Source organism: Myripristis murdjan, chromosome 16 (genome assembly GCF_902150065.1).
Source record: "Myripristis murdjan chromosome 16, fMyrMur1.1, whole genome shotgun sequence".
In the NCBI taxonomy this organism is placed as follows: domain Eukaryota; kingdom Metazoa; phylum Chordata; class Actinopteri; order Holocentriformes; family Holocentridae; genus Myripristis; species Myripristis murdjan.
The window spans coordinates 12,909,185-12,925,888 of NC_043995.1; positions in this window are offsets into that span (position 1 = coordinate 12,909,185).

The window sequence follows — 16,704 nt, forward strand, 5'->3', positions numbered from 1 at the left end:
CAGCACTCTTCTTGCCAGTTCAGGGGTCTTACCCCGTAAACCAGCATCTCCCTCACACGCATTTCACTTTATTCTTTACTGCCAGGGATTTTGTGAGTCATATGGAAGATGATTTGCACAGTGTATATACAAGCAGACCACCAATATATGAAAGAGAATTCAAAGCAAAGGCATGCTGCATAACTCATCTCTGCTGCGTTACCTTTTATACCCTTTGTGTAAATTATTTACCATGAATGTAAACATCAGTACACAAGCTGACCTTCATGTAATTTGACGTTTGAAGAAACAGGGAATCCTGTTATGGTTTTAGACATACAGCTGGCTGTATTCTGAATATTTCTGCATTGTCTGTTTTACATACAGGCATTAGTCTGTGTGAAACGGTGTCAGTGTCTCTTTATGTAATGCATAAATCGGCATGATGAGATGCCAGGGCTAATCCAGCTGAACACACTACAACCTGTCATAGTTGGATCAAGAATGGCCTCCTCACCAGTCAGCTCATGAGTGGAAAATTAATCTTGTTTAATAAAATAGAACGCCATCTGGGCCTTGCAGTCAAAATTGTTACAATATGTGAAATCCATCCCAAAAAAGTTTTATTAACCTCAAGCAACCCTGGAGTTTCTGTGGCTGCACAAACAGTTTGGAAGCACAGTACAGCAGATGGACAGGAGAAAGATAGTGGCGCTGCACTGACACAAAGCTCTTTTTCAGCCTAACTCTCTCTACGTGGCTGATAAACAGTGAATAAATACAATAATACTTCCACATTTGGACTCCATTTTGCCATTCCTGTGGATTCTAAATGTATACAGCACCGTCAAATAAACTCAAAGTTTCTAATCACCATTGCATGACCACTGCTTACAATGTTATCACATACCATCTTTAGTTATCCTTATCCAGAGTTCATCCAGATAATAATTGCATGTATCTGCAAGTTCAGAAGCAATATGAGGCAATATATGGGTGTCGGTGTTGTCACTCTTATCAGCTGTGCAGCTTGATCTGCCCAGAGAGTTGGCACGTGGATGTACACAGAAGAGTTGAGGTCAGTAGAAAGTGCATTGATTTGATTTATTCTCAGTTACATATGACAACATTCTCATGCTAATAGATTTTCCTTCATTAAAATTTCAAGGAAAATGCCCTTCCTGAGTTGACAGCAGCCCTCATGGTCACACAGACTTTGTACCATGTCCTTTGCTTCTGTCTGCTGCCTGTCAGTCTTTGTTGTTGACATGTTGTGTGAGAGCAACAGCAGTGGTGCCCTCTAATGGTGAACAGAGAGAGAACAAATAAACATGAGCCAGTCAGCCGTTATCAGAGCTACTGTCTATTGATTTCTTACTTTGACCTTCTTTTTCACTCACTGGCTTCCTGTTACCAAGACTCATGCATAGTCTGTATCTTTAAAATAGAGCCCTTATCTATTTCACTTCAGTCTGTTGCTTTATCAGTGCCTACAACTTGGCCCTAATGACAACACAATAATAATGGTGTAACGATTTATAGTGTGCCTGGGGTACTCAGTAATGATTTTATAGAGACTGGATTGTACCTCATGGTATTTCAAAATGTTCTACAGTAAATGTCCTGCATGACGTTATGTACAGTACGTAGTTTTTTCGTGATATTTGTGTAGTATCCTTCCAAGATTATTGGATCATTACTTTTTTTTTTCTCTCTCTCTGCAGCACCCTGTCTACACTGCATGTGCAAAATATTAGGGACACATTTTGAAAGAACACTGATGACATGAATTAATGCAAAAGCCATTATCCCTTATTGATTTCAAGTATTAAATCTATACTAATAACAAAGGAGGAGATGTAGATTTAATAGAAATATTTAGAAGGACATTTCATTTGGATTGCATGCACAAAATATAATGTGTAGAATTCCAGTTGATGATAGTTTCTTCAATCTAACCTTCTGAAAATATATTAGGCTAGTGCTGTTGTTATGTTGGGACGTGCTAAACACTAAAGCCACCCATCTAATCTTCCAATTCTTGTATTGTGTCAATAGACATATAATGTTTATGTTTCTGTAGCTGCTCTATATGTATAACATAAAGCTGGTGGACTTTACAACATCCAAAGCTTTTTCTCTCCAGACTGGAGCCAATAGTTTACATATGCTGTCTGCTGTCTGTTTACTCTTCTTGTCCCTATATACATATTGCTGTCCACTCTCGCCAGACACTGTGTGTGTGTATGCTAGTGTGTGAGATGGAAACATGCATTTTCACACACATGATTGGACGTTCAGCTCCTCAGCTTATGGTGTGATGGCTGTCATTATAACCTTTCAAAGAGCGAGCGCCAGTTGGGGGCATAAAAAAAGAGCAATTATCAGTGCAGCACAGCAGAACCTCTCTTAGTGCAGATGCCTGTGATAAGATAGTGATAAGGCTGCTATCTGGCCTCCACATCAACACGGCTGTCATGTGTGGAGTGCGGCACGTCAGCATCATGGACAAAGTGTCCTCTGTGGCCGATGGTCCGATGCTGATGACAGAGCAGCTAACAGGCCCATTAGAGCAATGAGGCCTGCTGGCTGGCACAGAGTCAGAGTGGTGGACGGGGAGTGGGTAGAATATAAAGTGCATCTGCTTAACTACTCTGAGATGTAGATTAAAGCTGTATAATATCAACTGTGGCGTGATAAGAGCTGACTGTTGTGATGATAAACAGTCGCTCTCTTATCCTTAGCAACATCTGACAGTAGTTCTAAAGGAGTGCATTTCCTACTACAATGCACTTTCACACCCGTTTTTCATTTGCCCCCGAAACCAACCTTTATTCTAAATTGTTTTCTGTTTACTACTCCGCTTTCAAAATGGGTATCATAAAGTGTTTTGCACCGTACGAGTCTATGTAAATGTGGACTGCCAAAAGGACAGAAATGACATCCATAAACAAGTGCTATCGCTCCTATCTCCTCGCTATCCTTCTCTCATCTCTGCCTGTACCATCACCAACACTTTGACTGCCCAGTGCAAAGGTAAACTGTTTATTGGCACTGTTCTCCATCTTCTGGAAGCCGCAGAGTGCTGCATGATGAAGGCACTACTCGTGTTTTTTTTCATCTCAGGATCCAGATAACTGGCTACCAGCCTTGTTTGGAAATATCTTATTATCTGTGGAGATAAGAAGGAGAAAGCTGTGGGGCTCAAAGGGTATTGCGAGCAGAGCTTACTCACTGTCCATCAATCAAGAAAAAAAAAAACTGTTTTCGTATTTGCTGCACAGAGAGTCACTTGTCTCTGAGCCATGGACACGGTGTGTATGATCCCTTTAATGACGTATTAAGTTGACCTGTACACTATCCTTGGTATTGTGCATGTATTATGTGACTGATATTCTCACCAACTCTTTTTTAGTTATAGTCATCTTAAAAAATAACTTGAATCGTTGTCTTTGAAAAAAAGGAAACTGCATTCACTAATGTATTCTTTAGTTTTACCTTGGTGCTGTATTTTTTATTTATTTATTTATTTAATTTAAGATTTCCAAGCATTTCAGTATTTTGTTATATAGTCTATTCCCCTTTTTCCAGGCAGTTTGGTTTTGGTGGCAGCAGGACTATGAAAGCAATGGTCCATCTTTACCATCAATATTTTACTTTAAGTGTATTGTTGTTATTATATGCAACAAAATTACATTAGTTATCAGGAAAAACAAAAGTGATGCTTTCATGTTTGAAATGCTTTCATGTGTGGAAAAACACTGGATGCAAAAGAAATATTAAAAGCAAAAGCATTAGTCCCGATAGGAACAGTATAGGAATGTTACATCATACCTTCATACCAACATTACCATAACCTGACTGTTGATTAGCCTACAACAAACACATTATAAGGTCGTGCAGGAATTTAATTTATTTAAATTATTATTATTTAACCTAACCTATTTAATTTAGGTTAGGTTATGGATCATAATGGATTTACTTAAAAATCTGATGCCTTTTCAGTTCAGTATTTTTATGTCACTATTACATTTCAAGAAGATGACTTTACTTTTTATAACATGGGGCATGGAGCTTAAATCAGTCAGTGTCATGCAAATCTTTTTAATAGCAGCTAGCATTTAACTTTTTACAGGATGAAGCCTGAGCTGTGCTCGTGCCAGCTCAGCTAACAACCTTGGTTGTTCAGTTGTCGCAGAGTGTCAGTTCACCCTGAGCCTTCGCTGAGCCTCTGTTTGTGTTCTGGCTAGACATCGTCTATAATGAGCGTTGATTAGTTAACTTGTTTAAATGCCTCTGCTATTTCAGGCTCTGACACTCATCCATCCATGTGGGACCAGCTCCGCCGCCCTCGCCACCCTCCCACATGGGTGACATTCTTCAGAGGTGTCTGAGCTGGGTGAGAGGCTACTACTGGGCCAAAGGGAGCCGGGAGGCAGCAGTCATAGAGTTCAAGTTCAAATTCATACAGCTTATTTTTGTGGTAAATTAAAGTAACAATCTGTAACATTTTCATATGAATGCATTTTTCCACTTACTATTGTCAGTTCATGTAAAAGAATAGTAATTCCACTTATGTTCAGTTCCTTAAAAGCTTTTTCATGTGTTCTTCGGTGTCTGGTTCTCTGCAAAAAATCTTGATCTTAACAAGACCTTTTGCCTCATATTTGGTCATAAAATCTGCCAGTGGGATGAGATGATTCCACTTATAGCCATTGCAGGTTCACGTGGGATTTTTTTTTTCTGTGAACAAGTATAAATATTATAAAAATGACGCTTAAAGAAAAAACAGGAAACAAGCTGATTAGCAATGGAAACAAGTTGGAGTCTCTCATCCCACTGGCAGAACATTTCACTCATTTTAAGAGATATAATGAAATTATTAAACAAGATTATGGCTGAATGTGACACTTGAATGACTTAAGGTGGAGATTTCTTTTTGTAGTGTCTCTATAGGTGGTAATCCTTTAGTGTAACAAGAAGTGATGTTTTACGTTTCTAATGGTTTGTTTAGAATCGGTTGAAGAAGAGCTTGGTAGCTAGCTTGAGTAGTGATGTTCTCCATGGCTGACAGGACAAAGAAAAGTGTACCACCAACAGAAAGTCCAGGGAAAAAAGACGCACAGTCCTCTGTCTGTCCCCTCTAGTTTCTGTCTATTCTAACAGTCCACAGATGTGTGGAGGTGTTGTTGGGGCTTCACAGTCATCACGCTGGTCAGCGCTCCTCCTAAATCCACCTACACCGACTGGACCTCACCCTCGGTCTGTTATTCTTTCCAGAGGGGAGGTAAATAAATGTCACGGGGGCAGGGAAGGGCCTGTCTTGGCCTTCCAGTCTAGGTTTGCGATGCTGAGTGATGTTTATTTGTCAGTGCTCGCCCTGTCGTTCCCTTCAGCCCAATGAAACCAATCCAGGACTTTGTGGGCTGGGATCGGTCTCAGCTCCTAGAGATAAAAATCAATTTTTTGAAAAGAGTGAACTTGAATCTACACATGCTGCTCAAGTTCTTGTAGTGTATGTAACAACATCCACAAAGTCTCCCTAAAGTGTGTGACAAATGCCCTACATACCAATAAAAGGTTGAGTTTTCAGCATTACAAGTGGCAAAGAACCTTATCTGTTTGGTGGCTCCCGGGTCTTAGCTGTAATGTTTTTCTTGTAGGCAAAGCTTCTGAACTTTGTGGGTGTGTGTCTGTGTGCACACGTGTGTGTGTGTGTGTGTGTGTGTGTGTGTGTGTGTGTGCACTTGAGTGCAGTGCTTGCCAACAAGTGTGTTCTCTGACATAGTGCTCTGCTGAGACTGCTGCCTGTAGCCGCAGTGTTGTTGAGCAGAATAAATAGGTTTTTATCTGATGGATGGAGGGTACGTGCTGGCTAGTGCAGCGAGGTGGAGGGGGCCCGCCTCCAGAGGAGCTTTAAGCAGCCCAAAGATAAAGACTCAGAAGTGATGGGCTCTCTGTGATGCCCTTTTGTGGGAGGAAATTTAATGGAAGTGGTTACATTGGTAGCAGATGGAGCCGTTTCCTGGATCTCAGTCACGGTAGAAATGTAGACAGCACTGCACACACACATACACAAACACACACACGCACGCACACATACACACACCTCTTTAAATTTGTTCACCAGATTTACAGTACGATAGAGACGGAGGGATAGAGTGGGGAAGTGTTTATTTGCCTGGGACCTGAGGCACCAAGGGTTCATATTTTGCAGTTTTTTTTTTCTGTCTTCTCTCTCTCTAGGTCTTTTACCATTGTGCGTGTGTGTGTGTGTGTGTGTGTGTGTGTGTGGGTGTGTATGTGTTTGTGTGCGTGTGTCTGTCTCATACCTTCCCTGTCTTTTCTATTTTTCTTTTTGGCAGCCTGTTTTCAGGATTCCCACGAACCAATAGGTCAAGCCTCCGGAAGCTGAAGCTGCAGGCTGACAAATTTGGTGACTCTGTGAAGAAGATGAAGGAAAAGAAAGAAGTGTCTGGTGAAAAGGATTGTGCCACACAGCTTTTACAGGTGTGTGTGTGTGTGTGTGTGTGTGTGTGTGTGCGTGTGTGTGTGTGTCTGTGTTCGACAGGGAGAGTTGTAATTGAGTTGTAGTGCCTGTATTATGTTGTGTGGATGAGTGTGAGTGAGAGAGGTATAATTTGTCTGTCGTGGTGCGTGTGTGGGAGGGTGTGCTTGGGCATGTGTGTGGGGGCTGGCTGTGTGTGTGGGTGGTTCGGGTGAGGGGTGAGCAGTTGAGTGAGATGACAGTAATAAATTCATTCACTTTAGGGCCTGTTGACTGCACCATCAATCACATTTATTGATAATGTGTTGAGCTGACATACCTCCGAGACCCTCTGTGCTCTGTAACAACCCAACACATCCTACATAACAACGGCTAACTGAGCAACAAACATCTGTCAACTTGTGATGGATTTGGCCACATAATAATAACTGATACCACATTGAGATATCCATTTCCCCCCAAGGGGTCCTCCTTCTCAATCTGAATTAAGTCTGAGGTTTCAAGTTAAGGGCCGACACACTCCACAGCTCACCCTGCCCAGAGCCGGGAGCTGAAAATATAGTCAATGTTGAATTTGGCCTTTGTTGGAGGAGATTTTTTTTTTAATGAAATCAAACATAAATTTGGCACACTTGAAGGCACCAACCATGGGGTTTGTGTAAGTCACGGTTAGTGATAAGTGCGGTGCTGTTTCCCCCGCTATAATGCTTTTGTTTATAGTGTGGGAATGGCCAACACAATCCAGCTATTTGCTGATGAGGATGATTAAGCTTAATAAATTCATAGCGGTGTTGTTGTTGAACCTAAAGTAATGGAACAAATCCAAGTGAAAACAAAGCAGGGAAGCTGATTTGCTTCGACAGTTTGTATGATGTGTTGATGATCAAGTTCTTTGCCCCTGTCTGGAACGTGAATTCCAGCGTGTGCAGCGGAGAAAAGGAGTTTAGGCCCCGCTGATTTTAGCTAATTAAGCTGGACTCCTGAATGTTTTGATGTAAGTCAGTGATTAGAGGGCTCTGAGAGGGTTTTGAAATCAAAGCCAAACAGTTGTGCCCCTGTTCCCTTCTGTAGTTATGTGTGGAACTCGAGCTTTGTTTTATTAAAGGTGCATTTCACAGCTTAATGGCAGCATTTTGTGCCCTGGAGCTCAGCCTGGATGAGAAACGCTGTAAATCTCACTTAAACATGGATGGTCGTTTTAATTGCTTTGGATTTTTAAATTCAGTTGCAACCTGTCATTTTTCTCTCCACAGAGTTCACGTCATTAACGTAGTCACTCTAGTCAAATGCTTATTTTTTTTTTTTATAGAATCTGGCATGGAATTTCTATTAACATCTTTGACATCATCATCAAAACTCCCTGTATCCAGAATGATACAAGATCCCATAAACAGAGCTAGAACATTCATCATGTTGTTGGAAATGAAAACAATTGCCCATCAATGGTCGAAACATACTGTAGCAGTTTAAGCTAAGTTGGTAGTGTGATATATAGTGAACCACTTAGCGGATCAATTTCTTATCACAGTTTAAAGGTGGGCCTCCACTTTATTGACTGCTGTTTTCAGGCATTTGACCTGCGGCCATCAACAGTCCTCTCCCACTTGTTATCACTCTTTCTCTCTTGTTGCTGCTCCGTCATTCTCTCTCACTCTCCTATCTTTCTCCACTCCTTTTCTCTCCCTTCACTCATTTCTCCCTCCCCCATTCCCTCTTTCTTCTACTTCTCCCTCACTGTTGGGAATGCCAAAAGCATAGCTCTCCTGGTGACCTCTCAGGGAGTTCATGTGGACCAATGTTGAGAGATAGTCAGAGCACCACACATGGATGGAAATAAAAGAAGTGGAGTTTGGTGAACGATGGCATACATATGCACAGATTCTCGGTTGTGTTCAGAAACAGTCCAAGCTGCCAGTTCCCTTAAAATTTGTGCATCTGTAAAGCCAAAACAGACCTCGCTTCATTTAAATAAAATGGTGCTGGCAGGCCAACATTAATTGTTTTTTGTAAATTGTTTTTTCTTCTTCTTTTTAACATTTTCCTTGTATGGTGACCGTTTTCTTTTCTTTTGAGTACATTCTGATAAATAACATGATTAAACTTTGATGAAATCATCCTATTTTTAAAGAATACAGCTGGAAAAAATAGAAAAAGTACACTGCGCTCAAGACCACCAAAAATAGAGCAAATACATATATAAGCCAGAGGTTGCACACATTAAAAGATGACTATAAATGTGCTTAGTACATTTCAAACACACCAAGTATGTTTATCATATTTTAGTGTGCGTGACCTTTGGCTTATAAATGAATACAGCTGGGCTTGTATTAATAGGCTAAGTATTAATAGGCAAAAATAGAACAAAGTTGGCTGTGTGTTACCTGTTAATGCCTAGAAAGGAAGGGCACCTTCAAACCTTATTAGCTTGATGATGTCCTCTCCACAGATCCACACACACTGATCCAAGGCTGAACTCAACAGATAAGCTTCACAGGCCATGTGTTATTAATGATTTGAAGCCCTCAGTGTGTGTGTGTGTGTGTGTGTGTGCGTGTGTGTGTGTGTGAGAGAGAGAGAGAGACAGACAGACAGACATAGGGAGAAAGAGGGAGAGTCTATTTGTGTGAATGAATGGTGTGATAGTCAGAAAATGCAGACACATCTATACGTAACACAGTGGCACGTCTGCTCCAGGCCACAGTCCCGCCTGTCCCGGCTCTATACATCATGACCCAGCAGCCTTTCCTGTTTGCTCCCAGATAATGCTATCAGAGCTGTAACACTCCCTCCACGCCTCATCCCCCTGGAATTTCCCACATGCTGGGCCACTGGTTATCCAGAGCTGGGCAGAATTTACTGGGGCGAAGGAGTGAGAGGCATGTATCCCCCCATCCATCCACTACCCTGACCCCCCTCCGTCCATCTGTCTGAGCTGGCCAGACTGCAGCACAGATAGACCAACGCTCATCACCACACCCCGACTCAATCAGCCACTGTCGGCCAGCGAGAATCCCCAGGACAACCCCCCTTCCCATGTCTTGTTTGGATAGCTGCTGATGTCATTCCACACATTTTTTCACAAATTAGGGGTCTGAAATTACGAGGCGGCCTTGCCTCGCCTGGCCATGGCGGCCCGACAGGAGCTTAATCCCTAATATCAAAGTTTGACCGTCGGGTTGAGCATTATGGGATACGGCGGCCTCTGTCCGAACCCGTCCGCCCCACGGCTGGTATTTGAAATGACAGAAAGTTGAATCTGAGGTCGGCAGCTTTTGGGGATGAGGTGGGGGGTGGGTGGGTGGGTGGGGGGGTTAGGGGCATGAGGGAGGGATACAAATCATACAATGATAGATGATAGGAAAGAGTTTCACGAGTCAGGGATTGAGAGAGTCAGGGCTGGCTGGGTGTTTTTTTTTATTTTGTGAGGGGGGGGTAGTATAATGATAGGAGATGATAAGATTACCAGGGGTTAGTGGTAGCTGTCGTGGTGGAGTAGATGATGAGGAGTGAGGCGAGGTGGTGGGGGGTGGATGGAGGGCATCTGGAAGCTTGGCGTTAGCTGTGGGGGAAAGCCCTTGGTTGCCTGGAAACCTCGAGGCAACATTTGTAAATATAGCCGTCCTGCATTCTAGATCTTGCCGTTGATAGCAGCTTATTTATGTGAACGGTATTTGGTGTGGAGAGCATGCACGTCACCCACAGGGACTCGGGATGACCGGACATGAAAATGGGGAAGACATACGTCTGCCAAATAATGCTTTTAGTTGGGGGTGGACTGATTGAAACATGCTTTAATTCAAGCATAAGGTGACCCTTAATAAATAGCATGATAGAAATACACACACACACACACACACACACACACACTGCACACACAAACATGCAGATGCACTTCCCAGGAAAGCCAATGACTCCTTGGTCCCCTAGAAGGCTGTAATTGTGGTCATCTTTGGTATTGACTTTGTCATTTTTACAGCTCCTCTAGATGGTTCTCATGAGCACCCTGCCAAAAGAGCCTCATTGGAGGCACTGCAGTTAATGGTTTCAGACATTTGCTCTCTGTGCCCTGCTACAATGTCAATGCCAGAACTGCCTGTGTGTATTGTGAGTGTGTCTGTGTGTGCGTGTGTGTATGTTGGAAATGGCTGCCTTACTTATTATCGGGGTAATCCTGAAATTGGAGACAGTATTAGAGCTGGGCATGTCATTCAAGGGCGGGATCCCGCCTGTGTATTGACTACCGTCGCTTCCAATTAGACAAAACATTTCCTCAAAGCCTTGCAGATCAGGGGGACTAGCACACTCTTTTTTGGATGTTCACCGCAGACAAACAGGCCGTTACCAGCTAAATGAGATCTCTAGGTAATTCCAAGAAAACGGCTTTGTCCTCCCTAACCTCCTCCCTCCTCCCTCGTATTTCTCCTATTCCCTCCTTTCTCATCCTCACCTTTGGCCCTGGCTGTTGTTTTCCCAGGAATCCTTGTGTAATAGGTGTGGATATTAGCCCGGTCGATGCAGTGTCAGGTGACAGTGTGTTGAGCTGTGGGCTGTGTGAGACTGCAGGCCTGTCACAGTCGCCCCTCTACACGCTGCTGATGGAGTCATTTGTTTTTGCACATTAATTCAATTCTGTCCCCAGACCAGGGTTGGACACCTGCTTTCCATTGCAGTTAGGAGCGAGGGTGGGGGTGGGGGGTGGGTAAAAGGCTAGTCAGGCCACCTGCTGGTGTAATTACAGTAGACCGACACCCAGACCAACACACACACACACACACACACACACACACACACACACACTCACACTCACACTCATGCGGCCACACATACAACCGTACATGTACACACATAAGAGCATGTTTCTGAACACACTCACACACCCACGGATGTCTGACAGTTGTCATACTCTAGTCTCTATGGTTCTGATCAATAACACAGCACTAAATGCCTGGGACAACGTCAATGTGTGTTTGTGTATGCCTGCTTATGCATACCTGGCTGGGCACACCAAGTGTTTTTGCAACTAATTTTAGATATTCATTAAATTCCATGTGGTTTGCAACCTGTACAAACATCTATATGCACTTGCACATGTTTGGATAACCTTTCAATTCCTCATATAGCGCTATAAGTCTGTGAAATGGGTGGATTTAACTGTTGGTGTGCTGAGGCTGCCTCACTCAGCGCCCCTCCAGTCGTAGAAATTCCGTTGGTGATTTCCTCTCGTGGAGATGAGGAGAGTCGTGGCTGCAGCACTGTAACAGTCAGGCTATTGTTAGACCTGCTCACCCATGTGGAGTGTGATGGGGTGTGTGGGCCGGTGCAGGCCAACAGTACACTGCCCCCCAGTGCTCAATGCTTCCCTGTGCCAGTAAAACAGGGCCGAAATCAGATCCACATTCACCTACTGTTCACTCATTCACTGATTGTTTGACAAGCACTGCTGCTACCTTATATTTCCCTTCTGTCATTTACACATTAGATACACACAAACATGCAGACACACACACACACACACACACACACACACACACACAAAACCAAGCACATACGCACACAAGTCATATGTACGCTCAGTGCACAGGCATGCCTGTGCACTTGCAGAGGTAGACACAAATTTACACAAAGAGACACAAAGTGTGCACATAGAAACGCACACACACACATGCACACCTATACACACACAGGCATCACACATTAACATCTATTAGATATGGACTGGCTCATCACCAGTAACCTGCAGCTAGAAATCTAATAGCCACTCATATGATTGTAATCTGGTAGTGCTTAGCAGCCTGGTCCCTAGCTGCCCATCAGAGCTGTGTGTGTGCAGGCCAGTGTGTGTCTGTCTGTCTTTACATGTGGTGGGTATATCTGTGTTTAATATTGCTATATATCAGTGTCCTGTGTATAAAATGTCCTCAGGCCAGGCAGAAGAAAAAGGGTGTAAAATAGAAAGGTGTGTTTTTAATCAAGACTTTGAGAAGTGTAAAATGATGACAGTTAGGGATCAAGTTTCAGGTTAAACATCCACAGTCATTATGTACTGTGTGTGTACAGAGAACCCTCCAGTTTCCTCCATTATGTTTGTGTGTATGAGGGAATGCATAGATTTTTGTATACCTGTTGTATATGCCTGCAATCAACAGATGATTATACAGACAAGTAAACTGTGGTAAGCCTAAGGTTCAACAGAGTGTTTCCCATTAGAAAATGCATGGCTATATGTAGAGCTATTCATTCCACTGTGCAGGCTTTACATCAGGCCCGACCCCTATAATCAGTAGCATCAGTGAATTGTGTAGTTTCACAGTCAAGGACACTGTAATTGAAATGCATTCAGCCTTCCTGCCTCCCCATTTCACTTTGAAGCATCTATATACCTTTCTCCTCTGACATGAAGTAAATAGGAAACTAAAAGCTGATGTAACAAGTGGCCTACCCTGCAATCAGCCCACTTACTTGTGGGACGGACCCAATCAATGCCTGCCTGACTGCCTGCCGCCCAGATGTAGCTGCTGTCTTAAGACCCTGCTTGTTTAAGAAAGCCCTGTCCTGGAAGTGGGTTTTACAAACCAAAGCTTCCTCTGGAAATGACCAATTAGGGGGTAATATGGACCTGGTTTCCTCCGTGCCAGTTTGAATTGGTGTGCTGGCGCTATAATGCGATACGATCTGAGAGATACATGGATGGAAGTGGTTTGGAGAAGCATGAAATAGTTCCCCTGCCCTCCCTCCCTCACCCTACCCCCCTCCTCTCTCTCTCTCTCCACCCTCCAGGAGTAAATTGGAGTACATAATTGCTGCAATACCATGTGAGCCTAATTGATTACTGCTACCCCTCGGCCATTGGCAGCGGATTGTGTGTCTGAACAAATCTTTAGTGACCACACGTCCAGTTTAGGCAGTTTTGATCTGGCTTGGATGTAATTTCAGTTCTCTGGTTACTTTTTCAAGAACATTCCTCCTTCAGTTCAACTACAATACAGCAAATGCCGTGACCCTGCAATCCAACAAACTGTAGCAGTCAAGTAAAATGTATGTTATTTGATTTGTGAATGCCTATCCGAGTCAAATTACATAAGGTCCATTGCACAGCAGTATATATCAATTTCATGGCTGGCAAAAAAGGATGCATTTCAGTTCATTCAGATGGTTCACAACACAAAACTCCTGGACAGATTTACATCTGTGAAAACTAATTAGACTGCTTTTTGTTTTTGAGGATCATTAACATTGCAAAAGCATATCTTGAAACTGTAAAAGACCGCAGCTGAAGACTTTCAGAGAAAAAGCATATGTTACCAGGACCGGATGGTTCCTCCTTACCACTGCAACACTTGTCTGAGCATATGGATAAGATAAGATAAGATAAGATAAGATAAGATAAAATAAGATATTCCTTTATTAGTCCCACAGTGGGGAAATTTCAAGCATTACAGCAGCAAAGTGGATAGCAAAATATGAAGCATAATTTACATTATAAACAGTATAAACAGATAATAAATAGCAAAAAGCAATATAAACACTATAAACAAGGAATATAGAAAAAAATAGAAATATGAACAATTTAAACAAGAGAAGAAAATAACCTAAACCTGAGGAACCCGCTCCGACAGAGGTTCAGAGTTAGTGTGAAACCATGAGACCAATTGACAGAATCCGATGCCTGGTACTGGGATGTGAGGGAGGAGGGGGTGGCACAAGAGATGTGGGGTTAGGTAGGGTTTGGTGTCTTAGGGCAGCAGTGCCACCAGTCATTATGAAGGTGTCAGGCATGTGTCCAGATGGTCGTCCAGGCAGGACCCCAGACCTCGGCCTGGCGCTGGGGAAATCACACTGGTGGCAAGGGCAATGAGGCGAATCTCCCCTCCATCCACCTCTCTCTTACACTTCCACACACACACTTCCACAAATACACACACACACACACACACACACACCATAATGACATGCACACTGATGCATGCACAATTGCACATATGGACAAGCTTGTGCATACTGTATATGCAAGCACATACACACATGCACACTCACTCACTCACACACACACACACACACACACACACACACACATACATACACACACACACACACACACACACACACGTCAGAGGCCTGTGGAGTAGCCTTAGCCTTTGGTTTAATGGGGAATGAATGCATGGGAGGTGTAGGGTTTTAGCACCCCCAGAGGTATCATAATAAAGAATTTAGAGTTTTGATGGATTGCTGCAGCTTCCTGTAACCAGAGAAAGGGTTTAATCTGGAGCCTCAACAACTGACAATGTTACCATGACGATGACATCATCAGGCCTGTGCTTTCATCCCTGAGGAAGAGGTGAAAGGAGCTCCACTTTGTAAATCTCATCAACCCAGCACTATGCAACCCAGCCAGCATTACCCACTCCATCCCAGCTTAGCTCACACCAGTTCAGCTCAACTCAGCCCTTTTTAGTTGAGCCCATTCTGCCCAACTCAGCACAGCTCCAGCCAAATTATCTCAGCTCAAGTCAGTTCTGCCCAAAACAAACTTACCCAGCCTAACTCATTCAGCCCAACAAGAAATGCACACTCATTAACCTAGGATAACCCTTCCTCTTTCAGCTGAGTTCAGTTTATATCAACTCAGCTCCAGTAATCCAGTTTACCCATCCCACTACATCATTTCATCATCTTTTAACATAGTAAAGGAAGCATGAAAAACCCAACCAACCTCAAACCAGTGCCAACCACTTCCCACTACCACAAATTATATTTACAAGGGTGATTGTCACAGCTTGACTAGCTTTTATTGCGTCCATCACTCTCAAACAGAAACAGACTCCAAGCATCAGTGAATGGTGAGTGCCATAGCACAGTCAGGATCTTTTCACACCCTGATTGAGTTTCCATTTGAAGTCAGATCCAAGCCGTCTAATGTCCTTTAAATGTTTTTTCCTAAACACAGCAGCAGTAGTCCTTTGCCTCTCAGTGACTTCAAACAGCCGTCGGCAGAACATTATTGTTGCACGTAGCCAGGAGACTAATAAGCTCCTCCACCCAGAGAGGACATTTTGATTGAGGCTTGTGGCTGCTGCAGGAGATAGGGGAGAAATTAGAAGTGCCGGTTTTGATGTGGCCAGCCAGCCTTCATCCCCTGGTTAGTGCATGGAGTGATGCTCGTGTCTGCCTGCAGCAGGCATGGCCTGTCTGCACTGTGGTTGGTCTGTGCTACATTAAAGGGTCATTGTTGTTAGAAGGAAAATAGTGAGGAAAAGACAGAGACAGGATGACAGAGAGCAAGAAAGAGAATATGAGAAAGAGGAAGAAGAAGCAGACTTGTATCAGTTGCTTGTCTACCATATGGCATGGCTGATGCTTAAGGGACCAAGGGAACACTCACGGGTTTTCAAGAGAAGCAAGACAAGGAAAGGAAAAGACAGCTATAATGAACCACATTAATAGGGGAGCAAGAGAAAGGCTTCTTTGTAGTAAGTGGTATGTGAGAAATGAGATTGAAATACTCTTTTGCATGGAGAGGACACATTCAATGGAAAGGAGCATATTCAGAAAGCCAGACAATGTTGAATTGGGTCAAACAACAGAGAAACATGGAGAATGGAGAAGCAGCTGTTGCTTGATGAGGAGGATGCAGACACAGCAGTTAGAGATGATGACTTAGAGGAAAATGAACCTTACAAGACATTAAGAGTCAGCATAGATACTGGAATGGCCATGTTATGAACTTGTTTTGGAATATCCCATGTTGGGAGAGCCAGGGGTCAGGACAGGCTGATGCAGTCACATACAGAGTCATGGAAAAGTCACCGTGGTGTTTCCATGGCCCATTACACTTATGATGAAGTGATTCTAAATAACTGCTTTATTCCTTTGGATGCAATCATCATGTTCTGGACCAATGGGTGCTGAGTAGCTCAGACATTTGTCACAAGACAGCGAAGGCATGATGGTTGTAGGACGTCAGAGCGAGGCTGGCTGGGCCTTTGTGCTTTAATATGCATAGGTGACCTGCAATTTGGTTCTTCACCACTAGATGTGAGTGTTGCACCAGATGTTTCTTTGATTCCCCTCTCTTGCTGGCCTTCTTCCCCTGTCATTTGAGGTGGACTAAGCCGTAACTTTTTGGATTGATGGTGACTGGCTGAACTCACTGGGTTGTTCTGGCTCAGGGGGCGTGTGAGACGCAGCAGATTGTGAAGTGGGTGTTGTGATCAAAACAA